Source organism: Schistocerca serialis, chromosome 5 (assembly GCF_023864345.2).
Source record: "Schistocerca serialis cubense isolate TAMUIC-IGC-003099 chromosome 5, iqSchSeri2.2, whole genome shotgun sequence".
NCBI lineage: Eukaryota > Metazoa > Arthropoda > Insecta > Orthoptera > Acrididae > Schistocerca > Schistocerca serialis.
In genome coordinates this window covers 81,941,368-81,962,985 of record NC_064642.1, presented here as the reverse complement: position 1 = coordinate 81,962,985, position 21,618 = coordinate 81,941,368, and positions in this window count along the sequence as shown.

Here is a 21,618-nt window from a genome sequence, read left to right as displayed (position 1 = left end):
TCTGTAGGCGGCGAGATGAAATCCAAACTGGCGTGACCATTCAGTCCAGGATTCCACGTCTGGGTCGTAGGGCCTAAAAGGTGGTGCAACTGCGAGTTGTGGCTGCGGTAGCGGTGAAGCGGCGGCTGCCGCATCGGTTTGAATGGCACGTTGACCCTGGACGAGCTGTCCAAGGGAATCCAATAACGCCTGCATCTGCTGATTCTGCAAGCAATAAAATTCGGACAGTACATCTGGAGATTGTGGCGAAGCCATGACACAAGTAAATGTAAGCAATTAGAAAGAACACGTTTCCCTCGTTGCCAATGATGTGTTGGCAAATGTGCCAACACCTTGTAGATAGAGGCGGCCGAAATGCACGCTATCTAACGCAGACGGGCGTGAATTCTGGAACAGTCTAAGTAGTGAATGCTAATAAGAAAAGTATGCAGCTCCTCGAATACTTATCTTTATTCCATCCTTGTGATACATCGCTCTTGATAATACAAATAAGACTATCTTCAGATACGGTTAATGGCACCTTGCTAGGTCGTAGCCATGGACTTAGCTGAAGGCTATTCTAACTGTCTCTGGGAAATGAGAGAAAGGCTTCGTCAGTGTAGTCGCTAGCAAAGTCGTCGTACAACTGGGGCGAGAGCTAGTCCGTATCTCGAGACCTGCCTTGTGGTGGCGCTCGGTCTGCGATCACACAGTGGCGACACGCGGGTCAGACATGTACTAAATGGACCGCGGCCGATTTAAGCTACCACCTAGCAAGTGTGGTGTCTGGCGGTGACACCACATCAACCTCCCTAACATCCGCTGATCTTCATGGCCAAGATCACCAAGCTTAGCCCTGTGATCATGGAGGCTGTTGGTGGATCTAAAGTCCCATCCTGACACTGAAATCTGCTTGGCCTGCAGCATCTTTAATGATACTGGGCAGACTTACCTCATACACCTATTCACAGAATCCTTCCCCTCCATCGACTGCCTCTTACAGAGGGAGCCCTCATCTATCATAGATATCCCAAAGTTGACCCCTCCCCTTCCCCCTCCAATCCTACCTCTGGCAATGCTGCCTTAAGTATAACTACTATGTCACTGCCACTTGCAAGATCACCCCTACCTGTCCCCATTGCAGAGATTCCCATTTCCTGAAGAGCTGCCTCAATCTCGCCTCTCTGCCCTCTTGTAATACCTGTAATGAACCCCATCCTAATTACTCCTCTAAATGTAAAGCAAAACCTCTTCCTGTCACCCCAGAGCTCACCATCCCCATCTGCCCCATCGATTATCCCATCACCCCAACAACTCACTCCACCCTCCTCCTACTGCAGAGGGCATCATCCACTTTGTCACCATTGTCCTCCAAAACATCCCCCCTTCCAATGCCCCCACACCCTTTCCCAAATCGCCCTCGCTTGCCATACCATCAACCACCTCGGCACCTATGCCACCTACTTCCACAATTTGACCCACTTCACCTTCACCCCCCCTCACTACCCTCGTCTAAATCTCCCCTCCCATGGCGTGACACCATTGCACTATCCTTTACCATAATATCTTCTCCCTGCTCACCCACAAACTCCTCTTCCTCCACACCCTCAACCGCCACCACATGGATGCCTTCATCCTAAATGAAACCCTCCTGCATCCCCATCTCTCCATCTCCACCACCCCTTACGCTCCCCACTGCACTAATAACCTGTACCCTGGTGCGGTTGCTATACGTCACCTTAAGCACCTCCCTGTTTGGCCCCAATCTCTAGTCAATAATTCTGCTGAGTATCACCCTCAGCCTTTTCTTCCCCACCCTTACTGTCACTACCATCTACATCTGCCCTTGTGCCCCCATCCTGTACAATTTCTTGGCCCACATTGACCGGACCATCTCCACCTACCTGATTGCCGCAGAGCTCAATATCCACAGCCATGCTCCTGCTGAACTCCAGCAGTGGCATCAGTTTATCACCACACTCCAGGGAGACCCTGTTCCCCTCCACCACCACACCAAACCCGAATCCAACACCACTCCTGACATGATCCTAGCCTCTCCCAATCTTCTTGGGTGCATCACAGTGGACGTCCTTGAGCTGACTGGCAGTGACCATGACCCCATCCTCCTTACTAACTCTGTTGGTCACCATCCCCACCTTGTTCCTTGCCCTGACATTCCTCCTACTCATGCCAACTGGGAAGCCTACCAGTACTCCATACACACCCAGGTCAAACACCATGATCCTAACCTCCAATCTCCCCATGACATCATCAAACATATGGATATCTCTGCTCCTCCACTTGCTCCTAGCTTCCAGTACTAGACCACACATCACCATCAGAACTTAACACTCCCTTCACTACACTGGACATGAGCCCCAAACTCTCCACTAAAGACAACACTGCCCCCGGCCACAACCACATTACCTGCTGCCATCTCAAACACTGCCATCCCTGCTTCCTTGCAGCCCTTCCCCCCTCTATAATGTAATCCTTGCCACTGGCTTCCACCCCAACCTGTGGAAAACCTCCCATATCCTGATGTTCCCTAAACCTAACAAGCCTCCATCTGATGCCTCTTCCTGCTGCCCCATATGTCTCACCTCAATGTTCAGCAAGCTCTTGGAATCCATCTTTACCCAGAGTATCCAACACAACCTCCACCGACACCTCCTCCTCCCCAACACACAGTGTGGTTTTCAACCTTCCTTCTCTGCTGCCAACCAACTCCTACACCTAACCCGTCTCCTTTCCCTCCAGCTTAACTCCATCACTCCACCATTTTTGTCTCCCTAGACCTTGAAAAGGCTTATCACGGCATATGGCATCCCGGTCTCCTGTTTAAACTCCAGATCTATGCCCTTCCTATCAACTATGTCAATCTGATTGCCTCCTTCCTATCCTATAGCCCCACCTACATTACCATCTGTAACATCAATTCCTGCACCTTCTACCCCTCTGCAGGTGTGCCCCAGGGCTCTGTCCTCTCCTGTCTCCTATATTTGCTGTACACAGCAGATATGCCTCAACCACCCTCCAGTCCACCTCCTGCAGTATGCCAATGACACCGCCTTCCTTGCCCTTGCTCCTACCCTTCAATGGTCCTAAAGCCTTCTCCAGAATTACCTTGACCTATTTGCCACTTGGTGTAATCAGTGGCTCCCAAAAATCAATCCTTCCAAGACCCAGGCCATCATTGTAGGTTGTACCACCCACTCCTTCTGGCTCCTTGATTTTTCGCTTACCATATCTGCCCGTCCAGTCCTCCTCTCCCCCACTCTCACCTATCTTGGCCTCACCATTGACTGTCACCTCACCTAGATCCCTCATCTCCATTCTATCCAATCCAATGCCCACAACTGCCTCTGTCTCCTTAAATTCCTCTCTGGCTGGACATTGGAGTAGAACCCCTCTACAACCCTCCCCACTCTCAAATTCATGATCGTCCCATCCTCTGTTATGCCAGTCCCACCCAGTTGTCCGCCCCCCTCAAATGCTATAAGTCCCTCCAGTTCCTCGAGTGCCATGCACTCCACCTCACCTTCCATATAAGCCTATCGTCCGGTCCCCTAGACATATTGTCTATGACCTGATTCCTTTCCTCCATCTGCTCCTTTCCCTTGAACATATCTTAGTCCTCTACACCTCCCACCAACTTGATCCCCCCCATCTGCTTGGTTGCTCCTCTCCTCTCCAACCCCCACCTGCTGCTGCGCCTTCACTGTTGTGTCCCCCCTACCCTCCACCTCTACTCCCTTCATCTCCTTTCCCAAGGTGGCTTCTGTCAACTCCCCCTCCCAGATGGTGCCCGCTCTCCCTCCATTATCCCTTCTATAAACTCTGATCCTCAACTCCTTCTCCCTCCCTCTGTCCATTTCCTAGGCTCCCTGTCCCCCTCTTCCATCCTGTTTTTCCCCACCTACCATATCTTTGACTCCTTTCTCTCCCGTGAGTCCTTTTGCTTTTACTGCCTTCCCCACTGCTTCTCACGTCTGCCCTATCCCCCCACCCTTTATGTGTCCTCTGCCTCGACTGGCACACCCTCTTTTACTTTCCCTCTCCTCCCCCCTTTTCCCCCCTCATCTGTCTGGTCCTCCTCACCCTCGCATCTGCCTTCGTGTCTACTCTATAGTGCAGTGTTTCAGTGTTTACGTGAGCGTTCAGGGTTGTGCAACCCCCCTTTTTTGAGTGTTGCAAACAGACACCATACTGTCGCTAGTTGTGTTTTTTAACTCTTGCGAATAGAAACCAGACTGTTACCGTATCTTTTAATTGTACCTGTCTAATTACTATGTGTTAAATCAGCATCACCAACCCTTTTGTTTTTATGTTTCCACTTCCACAACTTTTCGCCATGTTACAGTTTTAAACAGTCACCGTTCTATCGCCTGTTTTTAGTGTTTTTAACTCCTCTGTAGGCTGCAGAACGGAATATTACGCTGCTGCCACCCCTCCCCTACCCCAAAGAAAAAAATTCATCAGAGAGGAGGAGATTAGTGTTTAACGTCCTGTCGGCAACGGGGTCATTAGAGACGGGACACAAGCTCGGATCAGGGAAGGGTGGGGAACGATATCAGCTGTGCCCTTTTAAAGGAATCATCCCAGCATTTGCCTGAAGTGATTTTAGGGATATCACAGAAAACCTAAATCAGGATGGCCGGACGCGGGTTTGAACTGTCGTCCTCCCGAATGCAAGTCCAGTGTGCTAATCCTGCGCCACCTCGCTCGGTGAGACTCATCGGAATGAGATTGATGAACTCATCAGAGAAAATCGTCGGATAACAGTGACACATCAATCAGGCAAGTGTGGAGTATCACATGTCCTTGTACAGGCCACCGTTGCAGTACTACACTACAGAAAACCGCGTGCACAGTGGGTGTTTCGAATGCTCACTTCTGAAATGAATCAGAGGAGGTTGGACTTCTGACTATAATTTCTCTAGGGTTTTAAGCGTGATGGTGATGGATTCCTTAACAACACTGTGACAGATGATGAGAACTAGGTTCACAATTTCGACCCCAAAAACAAGGGAGCACCAACAAAGCTACCCCAAAAAATCATAACTGACACCAAAAATGTTCAAGAAAATGCTGTCAGCTGGAAGCAGGTTTTCTGCGATTAGAAACTCTCAGTTTGAGCGCATAGTTTCTCAGGCACCGACGTACCTATGTTACGCACCAATTTAGCTAGGTTACACACAATTGAGAGACCTATAGCGGCAGAGGGTTGCAACTTGCCTCAGAGAAGCGTGTACGTCGACCGACGTAACACCTCAACAGGTAATTTGAACAGAATACAAAACTTTGAGGCATTACTTTTCAACAGGTCCAGGCGTTTAGTTGAAAATGGTGCTGACATGAAAATTAATCAAAAGGAAAGAAATCTGCACATATTTTGGAATGCTGTGTATAGTTTCCAGTTACTGAGCAAGCGACACAAAATGATTTAAACAACAGTAAAAAAACGAACATGAACTTCCGTCAGCTCCCTCTCCTGAATGATGCCCTGTCTCCCACCATTTATCCCTCCTATCGACTCTGACCCTCACCTCCCCCTCCCTACCTCTGTTCCATTCCCGGGCTCCCTCCCCCCCCTTCCATGCTGTTTTTCCCGCTTACCCTCTCTTTAACTCCCTTCTCTTCCTCAAGTCCTTTTGCATTCCCCTCCTCTGCCTTCGCCACTTCCTCTTGTGTCCGCCCTGCCCCCCTTTTCTGTGTTCTCCCCCTCGATCAGCTCCCCCCCTTTTTTGCTTTTTCCTCTCCTCCCCCTTTTTCCCCTCATCTATCCAGGTACTCCTCCTCCCCCCCCCATCCCCCATCTGCCTTAGGCTGTAGTGTGTCATCTTTGTGCCCACTCTTTAGTGCAGTGTTTAGTGCATGTTAAGTGTTGTGCGTCTTTCTTAAGTGTTGCGAACAGACACCATACTGTCTCTGGGTGTGATTTTTATCTCTTACGAACAGAAACCAGACTGTCGCCATGTTTTTTAATTGTCTGTCTGCTTACTGTGTGTCTTACTTAGCATCACCAACCCTTTGTTTCTATACTTTAACTTCCACAAATTTCCGCCATTTTATAGCCTAGAAAGTCACCGTTTTTATCCCCTGTTTTTATTTCTTAAGTGTTGCGAACAGACACCATACTGTCTCTGGGTGTGATTTTTATCTCTTACGAACAGAAACCAGACTGTCGCCATGTTTTTTAATTGTCTGTCTGCTTACTGTGTGTCTTACTTAGCATCACCAACCCTTTGTTTCTATACTTTAACTTCCACAAATTTCCGCCATTTTATAGCCTAGAAAGTCACCGTTTTTATCCCCTGTTTTTATTGTTTATCTCTTCTTATTCTGTTTTTTCAATACTCTGTAGGCTGAAGAGCGGCTTACTAATCTGCTACCAGTCCGTCGCCCCCCCCCCCCTCTAGGGGGAATCGAAACCCAATAAAGGGGAAAAAATGAATCATGAACAAGGAAAGGTGACTCCATGCTTGCAAACTGTAGTCAGACATTTCTTACCTGCATTCCTTTTCCTTCTGTATCGATTCGCTCGGATACTTACGGGCTCATTTCATACACTGGGAGACTTGGTGTTCTCCATTCATTCCGCTCCCGTGCGCCTGATTATCGTATTTGCGGATCATTTCCTTAGCTGGTCACTGGACCTCTGATGTCCGCCTCTCACTCCGCTCCAGATGTTCGATGCGTTATTTGTGAGGTCCATTCTGCGAGCTAACAACCCATACATGTTCGGGCTCACATGCCGTTCCTCTTCGTCGAAATGTCTTGGCTCAAACTCGTCTAGGATTTGAACCGCACATGTCGCATTACACGCCCTAAATTAGACATTTGTGACTCTTTGGTTAAATTGTATGGCTGAAGGCAAGTTTACGAAATACACAGTTAATATAATACATAATTACCGTAATAATAATATTAGGAACTAAATTAACGACTCATAAATGATGTAGGGCACACAGTTCCTATTTGGTTAGAATAATGTTTATTCAGAAAGAAAACTAATAGCGAAAGTGGTCATATTTGGAATTAATATTACACTCGAGCGTATATCCATCCGACACAGTTCGATCATTCGCAATCTCATTGCGAAACTAGTCCTGTACTCCACCTCGTTAACTATGCGGAAAGTTAGAGTTCACACCAGGCACGCGGCTGCTCACCGCTCAGAGACTAGGTCCCGCGATACCACACAACGCGAAATTTTCTAAGTCCATTCACTTCCTAGCTGCCTAAGGACCGACCGTCCGCTTTCACGTCTGCATCCGAACTGTCGCCTTTCGTGGCTCCAGCCCAACTGTCTGCCTTCGCATCTACACAGCCACTGTAACCTCCTCGCTCAACTGACTAGGGTAGTTTCCTTTCCTGAAGCCGTCCATCTGATTGGCTACAGCTTATTCTACATTATTTTACATTTTAACATATTTAAATAATCAAAGTTTGACCACTTTCACGTTCTAAATAAAGTAACAATAATATCTATTGTTAAATTCTTTTACATAAAACCAATACAATTTTCTTCTTAACTTTGAATGTCACGTCCAGTAGCCTTGCACCAATGTGCTTTCTGATAAATAAATACAGAACAAAAGTAACTATTATGCATTAAACTTTAAGAAAAATATTCTATTGCCTAATGATTCAATAAGTTGTCATTCTGTCATAATTCAATGTGTTTCGTGTGGAGGAAATAATGATATAATGAAATAATCATATAATGACAAGCTTAACTGTAAATACTGGTAATTTAAATTTACTATGTCTATTAAACAAATAAAGTTACAGAGTTGATATTTACAAAGCTTTCAGACTTTATCATTCAGGTCTTTGTTACAAAACTTGTTAATTTCACTGTAACAGTAAATCCTAAACTATCCTAGATATGATCAATATTCACTTTTTATTGGGATCACCATGAAAATTTATGGAGGATGGTAGATTATAATAACTGTGGCTTAATTCCCTACATTACTACAGAATTAAATAGTTTCCACAAATGTTTCTCTTTATAGCCGATCTTAGGTCCGCCATATTTAACACTGCTGCTTCTCCTTGGCCACAAACGGCTTCTACTGGGTTTCCCTATGACATAGGTTCTCGTCTGTCTCACTCGCACACTACAGCGCTTAGGCTAGAATAGACAATAGACGCCTAAGAGTTTCCCCATCTCGTGGTGAATCTGCGCCCTTTGCGGCATCCGGTCCTGGACGACAGGGTTCGTTTCACAATTCCTGAAGGCTGACTCTTTCGGCCATATTCTTAAATGAGAGCGAAATGCTCGTTAACTCACAATTCGCACGTCGATCTTTCTGTCCACGCTCTAGTGCCATAGCAAGTACTATAAGACCCATGTATTACGCCTCTAATTTTCTCTCCAGCGTGAAATCTGCATTAACATCTTTCACGAGGCATGTTTTTGTAATCCGAGCTACGTTCACTGCCTCCCGATACCACAACTGTTGATCCATAGTTTTCGCCAGTTCCAGACATAAATTACTGATTTCTCTCTCTGAGTAACGATAGCTCTCCATTACTGTTCACTTACACCCATATCACATTCTGTTATCTCAGATATACTTCAGCTTCCTACTTGTTTGTCATTATACTCCTTTTAACTTTTGCTCCCGGTTTTGCTTCTTTCCCACGCTCACGCACGCACACACACACACACACACACACACACACACACACACACACACACATATATTCACACACACTCACACACCCTCTTTCACATACTCACGCACACTTCGAATAAATTATTTCACAGAAAATGTAACCAGTTCTAATTGGCCACAGACGTAAAGGTGTTAGAATGTAGGTTAAACACAAAATCCTTCAACAAAGGATAGTATTAAGTTATAATTTGATTTGCATGAGCTGCACCTTCACTTTAAGGCACTTTTGCTTGATAACGCTACGTGCAGCTCTTCTGAGATCGTTTTGCGTTTCTTTTGTGAGTGCAGCAGAGACCATTATCCGACCATTTCATCTCTCGTGTATACGTTTTCTTTGTATACTTCGCCCATTCAACCACTGCCACTAAAAAAGGGTAATGTCAGGGGACCTTGGTGGCCAAGAAACCTGACCATTTCTGCCGATGAATCTTACGAGGAATGTTACGTTTGGATGAAGTGACAACTGATGAATAGGTGATGCAGGAGCCCCGTCATGCTGGAAGACCATATCCATCCTTGTATGCAAAGGAAACTCTTCCAGTAGTGCAGAGACCTTGCTTTCAAGCAAAGCTAGACAACAGTGGCCTTATAAGACAGTGCAGAAACACGATTCATGAACATTGTAAAAGTAGTAAGCGATAAACTTGTTCCTTTCATCATATTGGAGGGGTCGTCAGCGAATAAAAATTTCTTAAAGGTTTAAAATTATGTGTTACGTTGTTGAAAGACGCAAAGTGCTCTCATTCTCAAATACTTAGTGAATGAAGCTGTAATGCATCCGTGCATTCCGTTCACAAGTTTATGCTAATTATTACGCACATTCATGCGATTGGGAATGCTCAGTAGCAGCCAGGCTACATGTACATCTGACAATTACGCGTCAGCAAGGGGCATCAACGAGAACATCATAAGAGGCAATGTTGTGCAACCTTAGTAGGGACAAGATCTGATTATTCGGGAGTAGGATCTTACAATCTGAGACAGTGTTCCGAGACATACTTCCTTCTCAATGTCCGCAAACGTGACGTCAGATCCGCCTAACAACAGCGATCTAAGCGCCCATTGGCTGATATATATATATATATATATATATATATATATATATATATATATATATATATATGCGTAGGAGACAAGTGAAGTGTCCCTATTGGCTGAGGGAGAAAGGTGGGGTCTCTCTTGTGCGTCGGGATGAAAGGGCGAATTAGTAGCGAGGCGCCACTCAAAACGCACAGTCGAGTAACTGGGGGCGGCTCCAAAAGAACGGTCGCGAGTAAATATTCCAACTGTTAAACAAGAAAAAGTTAAAGTGAAGGTATTAGATATCAGTGATCACCACGTGTCGTGGGCAGTATCTATCATGAGTATGGAAAGTGATAGGTGTATTGAAAAGGGTTGAATATAACGGCGTAGCCAAGACCCGCCATACTGGAAATTCTGTGACGTGTGTTTCAAAGTTGTCTTCATTAAAACAAGTATATTACAAAACGTAGATTACATTTAACAACTGGCATGCCGACAACACTCCACTTCAGCAGGATCACAAACCTACATCGAACCTGGCGCCTGAGCGCCACTACTGTGCGACGAGGGACAACCGAAGCAGCAAGACATCTGGTTAGTAATACAGAAACCAAAGAAGTAAGGCAGAGTCGCTTCCTTCTCGCCACAGTGCCACAGAGGGCATTTTTAAGTCTGGAAATGAACTGCACAAGGGCTGCTTTCATTTAACCCCTATCCCTTTGATAGTAGGTCATTCTTACCCCGCTGAGACTGTTGCCTGACAGTGAGATATAGAGTGTTCGGAAATTTCCACTGCGAACTTGTAGAGGGGAGTAAATACATAATGTTTTGAATAGGAACCCATGTCCGCAAACGTACTGTTTCCGTTCTACGACGGTTGCAATACTGATGTTTACTCCATCCATTTCTGCCTGAGAAATTTAGTTAGGCGTAACGCAGTACAGCTACTAGGTAACAGTTCGGAACGAAACATAACGAATCGTTCATTTATCACGTAAGCGCATTTTTTGTAGTAAAACTTAAACATTACGTGTTTACATTTTTCCAAAACAACAAAGGACCCAGTATACTGTACGTACAGAACGTAATGTTTAAGGGTTAGTAAAAAGAAGACATCTTACCTGATAAATGGATGGTTCAAATGGCTCTGAGCACTATGGGACTCAACTGCTGAGGTCATTAGTCCCCTAGAACTTAGAACTAGTTAAACCTAACTAACCTAAGGACATCACAAACATCCAAGCCCGAGGCAGGATTCGAACCTGCGACCGTCGCGGTCTTGCGGTTCCAGACTGCAGCGCCTTTAACCGCACGGCCACTTCGGCCGGCGATAAATGGATGTTTTCGTTATGTTTCCTTTCGAATTTTCACCTAATAATTGTACTTCATCAAGCCTAATTCAGTTCCTCGAGCAGAAGTGGATGAGTTAAACACCTGAATTGAAGCAGTCATAGAACGGAAACGGTACGTTTCCAGACACGGGTTCCTATTCAAAATATTATGTACTCACTGCTCCCTAAAAGCCCTAGAAGTCTGTAACGAGTATTTCCGAACACCCTGTACGTGTACCAAGTTTGGCTGAAATCGGTCCAGTGGCTTAGAACATGTGGAACATACGTAGACAGAAACATACATACATTTTTATAATATCTATGGATTCCTCGTGAAACATCTTGCATTACACGGGGTGTTAGGGATATAAGAGCAGATATTGTGATGATTGGTACCTTAGTATGTACCCACTTGAGCATGTTGGTTGTTTTCCTCTGTGTCTAACAGACTTACCGCAAATGTGTCACATAATGTACTACCCGATGTTTCCTGCAGACTCGTAACTGAACCTTTAAGTGGACTGCACTTGTTAGAAGAGACTAACTGTTTTGCATCTACGCAATACCTGACCTGCTACCCACGGAAAAATAACCGTTAACGGCTTGCTCTTGCCACATGTATTCAGAGGAACTAACCAACCTCTGTCCTACCCCACTACCCATGATGCACACTTTCCTCCATTACTGAACTGGCGATACCTTGATGCCTCAAGATGTGCTCCATCAACTAAACCCTTCTTTTAGTCAACTTGTACTATAAATATTTTTCCCCAGTTCCATTCAGTAGTTTCCTATTAGTTATTAAGTCTATCTATCTCATCTTCAGCATTCGTTTATAGCAGCACATTCCAAAAGCTTTAATTATCTTCTCGTCTGAAGTTCTTACCGCCGTCGTTCCACTTCTGTGCTCCGCTTCCCTCCAAATACCTTTGGACAAGACTACCCAACATTTCGATTTATGTATTCTAAATTTTTATATTTATATGTGTTACCAAAGCCTTGTCTTTAAAACTATTTAATGTTATGCGGCCTTCACTATGTCATCCTTCAGAGCTACCCATTCGTCTTCTATTTCTGTCACTATTTGTCTCCCTTATTAATTTCTGTGGCTAACGGAGTGTTGCCATTCTTTCTGTTTCCCTAAACTGCTCCAGACAAGTATCGGGATGGTTCCTTTGAAACGGCACAGCCGACTTTCTTCCCCATGACTCCCTTCCTCGATTCAACTAACCAACCATCCTTTCTAGTTGGCGGCGATCTGATGGTTGTAAACACTACTACTTCCACATTGAATGCAAAAACTTCCACGCTTTCGTGTACTCAGCTTCTTACTGTTTCCCCGAGCTCCACTGTCTGCTTTTTTTAACCCCATAGCAGCATCGTAGCTACGCTGGCAAAATGTTCTGCCGTAAAGCAACTTCAAAGACTTTTAATGATAGCAACTCGCCGAACTCGTTGTTATTAGTTCGATTAAAATATTCTCTTATTTTGCCTTCTGCAGTGCTGCGTAATATCGAGTGTATAGCCTATCTGTATGGTAGTAAAGCCGTTCTAGTCGTACAACGTTAAAGGGTTAGGTTGTTTAGGGGAAGAGACCAAACAGCGAGGTCATCGGTCTCATCGGATTAGGGAAGGACGGGGAAGGAGGTCGGCCGTGCCCTTTCAAAGGAACCATCCTGGCATTTGCCTGGAGCCATTTAGGGAAATCACGGAAAACCTAAATCAGGATGGCCGGACGCGGGATTGAACCGTCGTCCTCCCGAATGCGAGTCCAGTGTGCTAACCACTGCGCCACCTCGCTCGGTTACAACGTTAAAGTGCAGGAAGTTTTCCACAATTCTCAGTCAGGAAATTTTCCTCACTTTTCAGTCTCCATTCCATGGAGTAGAGTGGGTTGTACTAGATCCGGTGTATTATACAGTCACGATTCAGTTCAGCCAATACCAGACGAGCTAGAAGTGGGACAATTGAGGAAAAATGAGACGGGCTTACCAGTTCCGGTATTTATCTGACAACCAAGGAAAGCCTCCCGAAAACCTTGGTCGGAAGTGAGGCATTGGGACTACTTTACTTTATTTTTGGGATAATATGATTCATAGTGCCAGAAAAACGTTGAAATCTTGCGTCTTCGTTCTGTGTAGGGTAGTGTATGGACCTGGGAATACTTTTCACACTTTTGCCTCTCGCCCGCCCCTTAACAGAACTTGGACATATTTGCTTATTCCATTTTGAAATGATATCATTCACTCTATTTGTGCGGCAGTCTTTTTCTGAAATCACAAAAATTACTCCAGGAGAGGAAGATTTTTCCAAATGTGAAAAACATTTCAAAGGTATTAAACAATCATGGACCTAGGATCAAATATCATTCACATTTACTAGTGCTGCAATCGAGAAAGTCTGGTCAGTACCTTATTTAATAGACCACTGGCATTATCTGCAACACTTCAACTACACTAGACAACAGATTTCAATCTTTTTTCTGTATCTGACTTCTGAATGGCTGGATTTACCAAACTTTGGGCTGCTGAATTCACTGGTAAAATCAGATTTTCTGTATCACCTTTGCTAAACACACAGTAGAATCGAAAACAGTACTGACGAACACTGACAGAATTGAAGCAAACAATTAAAACTTATTCTAAACCTACATCAGTACCCTTCAAGCGACCGTAAGGTGCGTTGCGGGGAGTACCCTAAAAATGGTTAAAATGGCTGTGAGCACTATGGGACGTAACATCTAAGGTCATCAGTCCCCTAGAACGTAGAACTACTTAAACCTCACTAACCTAAGGACATCACACACATCCATGCCCGAGGCAGGATACGAACCTGCCACCGTAGCGGTCGCGCGGTTCCAGACTGAAGCACCTAGAACCGCTCGGCCACAACGGGCGGCCGGGAGTACCCTGTACCACTACTTGTCATTTCCCCTCCTGATCCACTCTCAAATAGAGAGAGTGTAAGTAGGCTGTTTATGTTTTCTTATTGGCAACGTTACGTAGCGCTCTGTATGAAAATCACTGACTGTGCTGTGTGCAGTCTGTGGCTAGTTTCACTGTTGTCTGCCACTGTAGTGTTGGGCAGTTGGCTGTTAACAGGGCGTAGCGTTGCGCAGTTGGAGGTGAGCCGCCAGCAGTGGTGGATGTGGAGAGAGAGATGACGGAGTTTTGAAATTTGTAAGACTGGATGTCATGAACTGCTACGTATATTATGATTTTTCAACACTATTTAGGTAAATACATTGTTTGTTCTCTATTAAAATCTTTCATTTGCTAACTATGCCTATCAGTAGTTAGTGCCTTCCGTAGTTTGAATCTTTTATTTAGCTGGCAGTAGTGGCGCTCGCTTTATTGCAGTAGTTCGAGTAACCAAGATTTTTGTGAGGTAAGTGATTTGTGAAAGGTATAGGTTAATGTTAGTCAGGGCCATTCTTTTGTAGGGATTTTTGAAAGTCAGATTGCGTTGCGCTAAAAATATTGTGTGTCAGTTTAAGCACAGTCATGTTTAATTTTTCTAAGGGGACGTTTCATATGTCGACCCTTAGCCGAGGATACCTCACTGGAATCTTCTGATTTTTTTCTTGTAGTTTGTGTAATTAGTGTAGCTATTGTTTATTGCTAGCGCGTAATTGTAGAGAGAATCTCCTTTGTAGTTGCGCCAAGTATTTCGCAGCGGCGCTTCCAATTAACTAGATATTATTTTCAGTGCTATGTTAATGTGTATTCTTATTTTGCTCTTTAAATTATGGTTTTCTATGTTATTGTGACAATAATGGCGTGTGAAAAACGTAATACTAGGCTCCAAAGTAAACTGAGAAATGAGAGTGAAGACGAAAGCAGTGTGTTAGCGCCACCGAGTAATGAATTAACTAATGTTCAAAGTAGTAATTTGGTAATTGTGCATAGGGAAATGGAGCGGGCGGCAAATAATGGTGTAGACAGTGAAACAATTAGTGAACAGGGAACCATTATCGATCGATCGGTCAGCAACAGTTCGCCTCAGGAATCCGAAATGACAGGACACAATCTTGCAAATACTGTAGATTCAGGTTTTGGGTCCTCACCGTTTTCTCAAATAAGTCAAGACACATTTTCTGCTTGTCAAAATGTGAATGTTGCCGGTGCAACTTCACTGCCGAAAAGCACTGAGGAACATGTTTCAGACACGAGTGCATTGTTATTACAGTTAATGCAACAAATGGGACAAAGGCTACAAAAGTTAGACACATTGCTTGAACAAAATCAGAAAGAAATGGGACAAAATCTTCAAAAGTTAGACACAATGGAACAACATCAGAGACAAACACAGCAACAGTTAGACGCAATGGAACAAAATCTTCACACCACGCTTGAACAAACAAGTGAAGATTTAACTACTGAGTTACATAAAATCGAATCGAAATGTCAAAAAGTCTGTAATGACGTAAAAACACAAATTTGTGAGCCTTTCCAGCCTATTTTTTGGCGGCATGAAAATGCATTACAGAATCACGAAGCAGCCATAAAAGAACTGCAAACTATTGTTCATGAAAATCATGAGACCTTGCAAGCTAAAATTGACTCAGTTGCATCTACCGATTCGGTTACGCAACTTGCAAAAACTCAGGAAAACTTAAACGACTCAGTAGATACTCTGAAAATGGGTTCAGAAAGACACATGGAGGAAATTAGTTCATTATCAGAGAAAGTAGTTGAACTTTCGGATCAGCTAAATAATTTATCTACGAAGGTAGATGATAATCTGAATGACACGAAACCGGTACTCTTTAATGACACAGAAGAGTGCGAACAAATTAAGAAAATCAAACAAAATCAGAATCAAATTAATACGCAACACCAAAGAGAAATCCGGGAAGTACAAGATCAGCTGACACAGGTAATACAAGAATTACGAATTTCAGAGGACACTCGCGCCCCAATACGGGAAGGGGGACTTAGAAATACGGAGCAGTCACAAAATAATAACACAGCGCACTTCGGAAATTTTGAAGGAAATTGGCAAGGTCCACCGAATTTTGAAATGGAACCGCCGAAACGACGTAACAATGAGCGATATACGACTCGCCGACATGATGATTTTGACTATAAGCTGTTCATTACTACACGTAAATTCAAAACGTTTAAGAATTATGCCAACGACATTCATCCACAAGCATGGCTCCATCAATTCTCGCATTGTTTTCCTCCCAACTGGTCATTAGAGCACAGATTAGAGTTTATGTGTGGCTATTTAGAGAATGAACCAGCTGTAAGTATGCTATCGGTCATTCACGATTGTCACAGTGAAGGAGAATTTTACCATGTCTTCCTCTCAGCATATTGGCCTCAAGCTACACAAGACCGAGTAAAACATAGCATCATAATGATGAAACATTTCGAACAATCTGAATTTTCCAGTCTTGTGAAATATTTTGAAGACATGTTGCACAAGAATCAGTACCTGTCAAACCCATACAGCCCCTCAGAACTCATCCGCATTTGCTTAATCAAATTACCTGAACATTTACGACATATTATTTTAGCAGGACGTTGCAAAGACGAAATTGAAACTTTTCAGGGACTCTTACAAGAATTAGAAATTGACACTGACAATCGCGGAACGCGAAAATAGGAACACAACAATTACAGGTTACATCCGTCGCAATTCCGCGATGAAAGAAATAATAACTGGACACGACAAGGCTATTCTCACAACACAAATCGTGACCAAAACAGACACCACCCGTATGATAACCGTTGGTAGAGTAGTAATAACTACAGGGAAAGATCACCTCTCCGCAGTAGTGACTATCACAGAGACAATCAGGGAAACAGACAATTTGGGAACCAAAATAATTATTATCAAGGGCGACACAATAACCTTAGACGCAACGGTCCAGCGCGCAGTTACGATTCAGGGAGAAATTCTCCACCACGTGTCTGACAAGAAAGAAACTATGGAATCTACCGACATGACGACAGACGATATGATCGTAACGACAGAGCTGAATTGCATCAGAACTGGCGGGATTCAAACAGAGCAGGGCCCTCTCGACAAGGTGAATTTGTAGAAGTTAGGTCTCCAAATCCCAATAACGACGCGCGCCAACAAAGACACAATAGGCAATGACTCATACCGCTGGCAGCCACAAAACGTACTTATGAAACTGACGACGCAGCTGCCGTAGCTAGTAATTACGTAAAAATGGAAGACATTAGGGACATCATACTCCAGGAGCACGACGTAAAATATAACAACATTGCATATCCTGTGATTCACATTACAGTAAATGACGTAAAATTTACGGCAGTACTTGACTCTGGCAGTCCCATTTCAGTAATTAGTGAAACAGCCTTTAGCAAATGCAACAAATCGAACGATTGTCCCACACTTCCGTTACGTAAGATCAAATTACAAAGTGCAATCTTTGGAAAAAGTGTAGATGTACGCCAACAAACCAACTTAGAATTCTTTTGTCAAAGCCACAGCTTCTCTATGAACTTTCTTATTGTTCCATTATTGTCGACGGAAATTATATTGGGAGTAGACTTTTGAATGAATACAAAGCAATCTTAAACTTTCACGATGCTGAAATAAGTTTAGAGAAAGAGGGTAAGTCAATTGGTTTGAAATTTGAAGATTGGCTCTCAAACCATGACGAGGAAATTAATCGGCTTTACCTTCTGCTACACAACAGTTCGGAATTTTCGACGAAACTTGACACTAACAATCACTCTGCAAGTACTGAGAGGGATGATATCGACGGCGTATTTGATACTGATGAGTTAATTCAGAATAAAATTCAAACAATTGAGAACTGTAATGACATTGATAGGCAGGACCTTTTTGAGATTTTACAAGCACATTCCACAGTTTTTACTCACAAAACAGGAACAATCAAGGGATTTCAGTACCAATTTCGTGTTCGTGAGCATACTAAATTTTGTGTTAGACCATACGTAATTCCAGCACATTATAGGGACCGTGTTCGAACAGAAATACAATCTGTGCTCGACGAAGGCATTATTGAGCCTGCAGTAAGCTCATACAACAATCCATTACATGTTGTTGAGAAGAAAAATGGATCGATCAGACTTGTCTTAGATTCGAGACAAATCAATACTATCATCATTCCTGAAACAGACAGGCCGCAAACGATGGAAGAACTTCTTCAAAATTTTAATGGCGTAAAAGTGTTGTCTTCTATTGATCTCAGATCCAGCTTTTATCAGATCGAACTTCATCCAGAATGTAGAAAATACACAGCTTTCCTTTGTTTCGGCTTTGTTATCAGTTTCGGAAACTTCCTTTTGGTTTGAACGTTTCTTCGGCAGCACTCATTCGCCGGCTAAATTCCATATTACCTGAGTTCTTAAAACGTCACATCACCTTATATGTGGACGATATTCTGATAGCAGAAGCCTCATGGGAACAACATAACCGCATCCTCAACAACGTGTTATATATTTTTGCAGAATCTGGAATTACAGTTAACTTGGAAAAATCTGAGTTCGGTAGGACAAAGGTAAAGTTTTTGGGAGATATTATTTCTTCTGAAGGCATTCAGCCGGATCCTGAAAAGTTAGAAGCAATCAGAGCCATTCCAGTTCCATCCGCAAAAAAACAAGTCCGCAATTTTCTAGGTCTCGTAAATTTTTACCGTCGTTTTCTGAATATGCAAATTCTTGTTACACCAAAACTTTGTTCTCTCACTGGAAAAAATACTATTTGGAACTGGGACGAACAAGCATAGTTGGAATTCAATTCTTTGAAAGAATCGCTACTTAACGCGCCAATACTAGCTCATCCAGATCTGTCACAAGATTTCTGCCTTACTACAGAGTCTTCTAAAGTCGGTCTTGGTGCCCATTTATTTCAAGAAGCCATAGAAAATGTCACTACCGTTCATAAAACCATTGCTTTTGCTAGCCGAGTGCTAAAAAATCTGAAAAAAATTATTCCGTTACTGAAGTAGAAGCTTTAGCTATCGTTTGGGCATTCAACAAATTCCGTTTCTTTCTTACTGGTAAGCACGTAAAAGTATACAGTGAACATCGTGCATTACAATTTCTTATGTCTTCAAAATTAAATCATGACAGGTTAAAACGTTGGGCATTATTTCCGCAAGATTTCCACTTCACAATAGTCTACATTCCCGGCAAGGAAAACATTGTTGCGGACGCACTGTCACGCGCACCGGCTGGGCATGAGACAAGTAACACAGAAGGCAACCTCGAGAAAAATTTTAGTATTCTTTACATTCAGAAAGTCGCCTTTGAAAACTTCATCTCCACATCTTTAAAGGACATTGCTCATGAACAAGATAAAGATCCGATTTGGAAAGACATCAAAAGTAAATGGCATGAAAAGACACACACTCAGATTCGGCATTATTACCTGGTTAGAAACAACATACTCTTCAAACGCTGCACTGTTGATGACAAGCTATGGGTACTTTGCATTCCAGACGATTTTGTTAATAAGCTGATTTGGTACATTCATTTCAGCTACGCACATTTTGGTCCACTAAAATGTTATCATACTCTTCGAACGACTTGTTATTTTAACAATATGGAAAAGAGAATTCGAAGAGTCTTGTCTATTTGTAAACTTTGTCAAAAGTTGAAACCATCTACTATCTCACATCGTGCTCCGTTGTTTCCTATTATTCCTTCTAAATTAAAAGAATTTGCTGCTGTTGATCTCCTGGGACCGCTTGTCAGAACATCTAATGGATTTTCGTACGTTCTAGTCGCTGTTGAACTTACTTCAAAATTTGTTTCTTTCACACCGTTACGTAAAGCCACTGGACGGTCTGTATCCAACGCCTTCGTTAAAAATTTCATACGTGAAGTTGGACACATTAGTAAAGTCATTTCAGATAACGGACCGCAATTCAGATCTGCTGTTTGGTCATGCATGCTTTGGAATCATAAAATCAAACCTGTTTTTATTTCATTGTACTCACCACATTGTAACCCGTCTGAACGGATTATGAAAGAAATCAATTAGCTTTGCAGACTTTATTGTCACAGAAAGCATCAGCATTGGGACAGATATTTACACTTATTTCAAAATGTGCTGAATGAAATGCCTCATGATTCCACTGCTTTACCACCTACTCTTGTACTGAAGAATGAAGAACCACCGAACAGAATCAAAGAGCTTGTACCTTTCCCAAATACACGTAAACTTCGACACAAAGACATAATTGATTTGGCTCTTAAAAATATAAAATCTGCAGCAGACAAAAGGAGAAAACTACACGGTAAAGCAAATGCAAAGAAATTATATATTGGTCAGAAAGTTCTCATTGAAGCTAATTCATTGTCACATAAGAAGAAACACTTGAGTCACAAATTCTTTCTAGTTTACAATGGACCTTACAGAATCCGACGTATATCACATGATAATTGCGTTGAAGTTGAAACTCTGCGTATTAGGAAGAGTAAAGGTTTACACCACGTTTCACATGTAAAACCGTTTATTGAAAGATAATCTACTTTTTAACTTTGTCTTTGCCATAAAACTTTTCACTTCACATTTCTAGTATGCATTGTCAGACTTAGAAACTGTTACCATGCAACAATGTTTGAATATCCAATCAAGAACCAAGAGAACTTATTTAAACAGAAATTACGAATACATTGTTATAGTGAACAGAAGTCACAGTGTTATTGTGTGTGTACAGTCTTGCTTGCTAGTTGCACGATTACGTAACGACTATAAGGCTTACATACTTAGAACATATACTGGTACTGCTAATGCGATTTTAATGCAACATTTTGGATTTAAAGTACTTTCAGTGAGATACCAGATGACACAGTGGTTAGTTTATGTGACAGCTACACGATTGTATCACGACGCTACTAATGAGTGACAATTTACAATGTCGCTTTTGCGGTGTTTCTGTTTCATATCTGCACAGTTTTCCTGAATTATTCTGGAAAGTAAAACAGGTTTTAGTAGTAACTTTTGTGGTATAGCTACAATGACACAGCCTTTTCCGTAGCACAACAATACGTTACAGCACAGTACTTTCTTCATCACGGCAATAAGCGTAATAACTAAGATATCTATACGCAAAGCATTTCACCTTGGTTTATCATTAGGTAAGTACATTGACTTTTGCGGAACTTAGCTTTCGGAGGACGATAACTACGACACTTCCACAGAGATGGCTCTGAGCACTATGGGACTTAACATCTGTGGTCATCAGTCCCCTAGAACTTAGAACTACTTAAACCTAACCAACCTAAGGACATCACACACATCCATGCCCAAGGCAGGATTCGAACCTGCGACCGCAGCAGTCGCGCGGTTCCGGACTGAGCACCTTAACTGCGAGACCACCGCGGCCGGCTCCACAGAGATTATCTTACAACAAGACGCACAGTTTAGCGCTACAGTACACGTATTTGAGTGATTAATTTTGTACTTAAAACATTTATTTTTAAAGATATTTGAAGTACAATGATACAAAGGTTTTCCGTGATACATTTCATTCCATTGCTGTAATCTGTAACACCTGAGGGTATAATTACATTAATCCTCAGGGGGGTACACGTTTACTTTGTGTACCACGTGTTTGGCAAGCACAAGGAGCCCTAGCT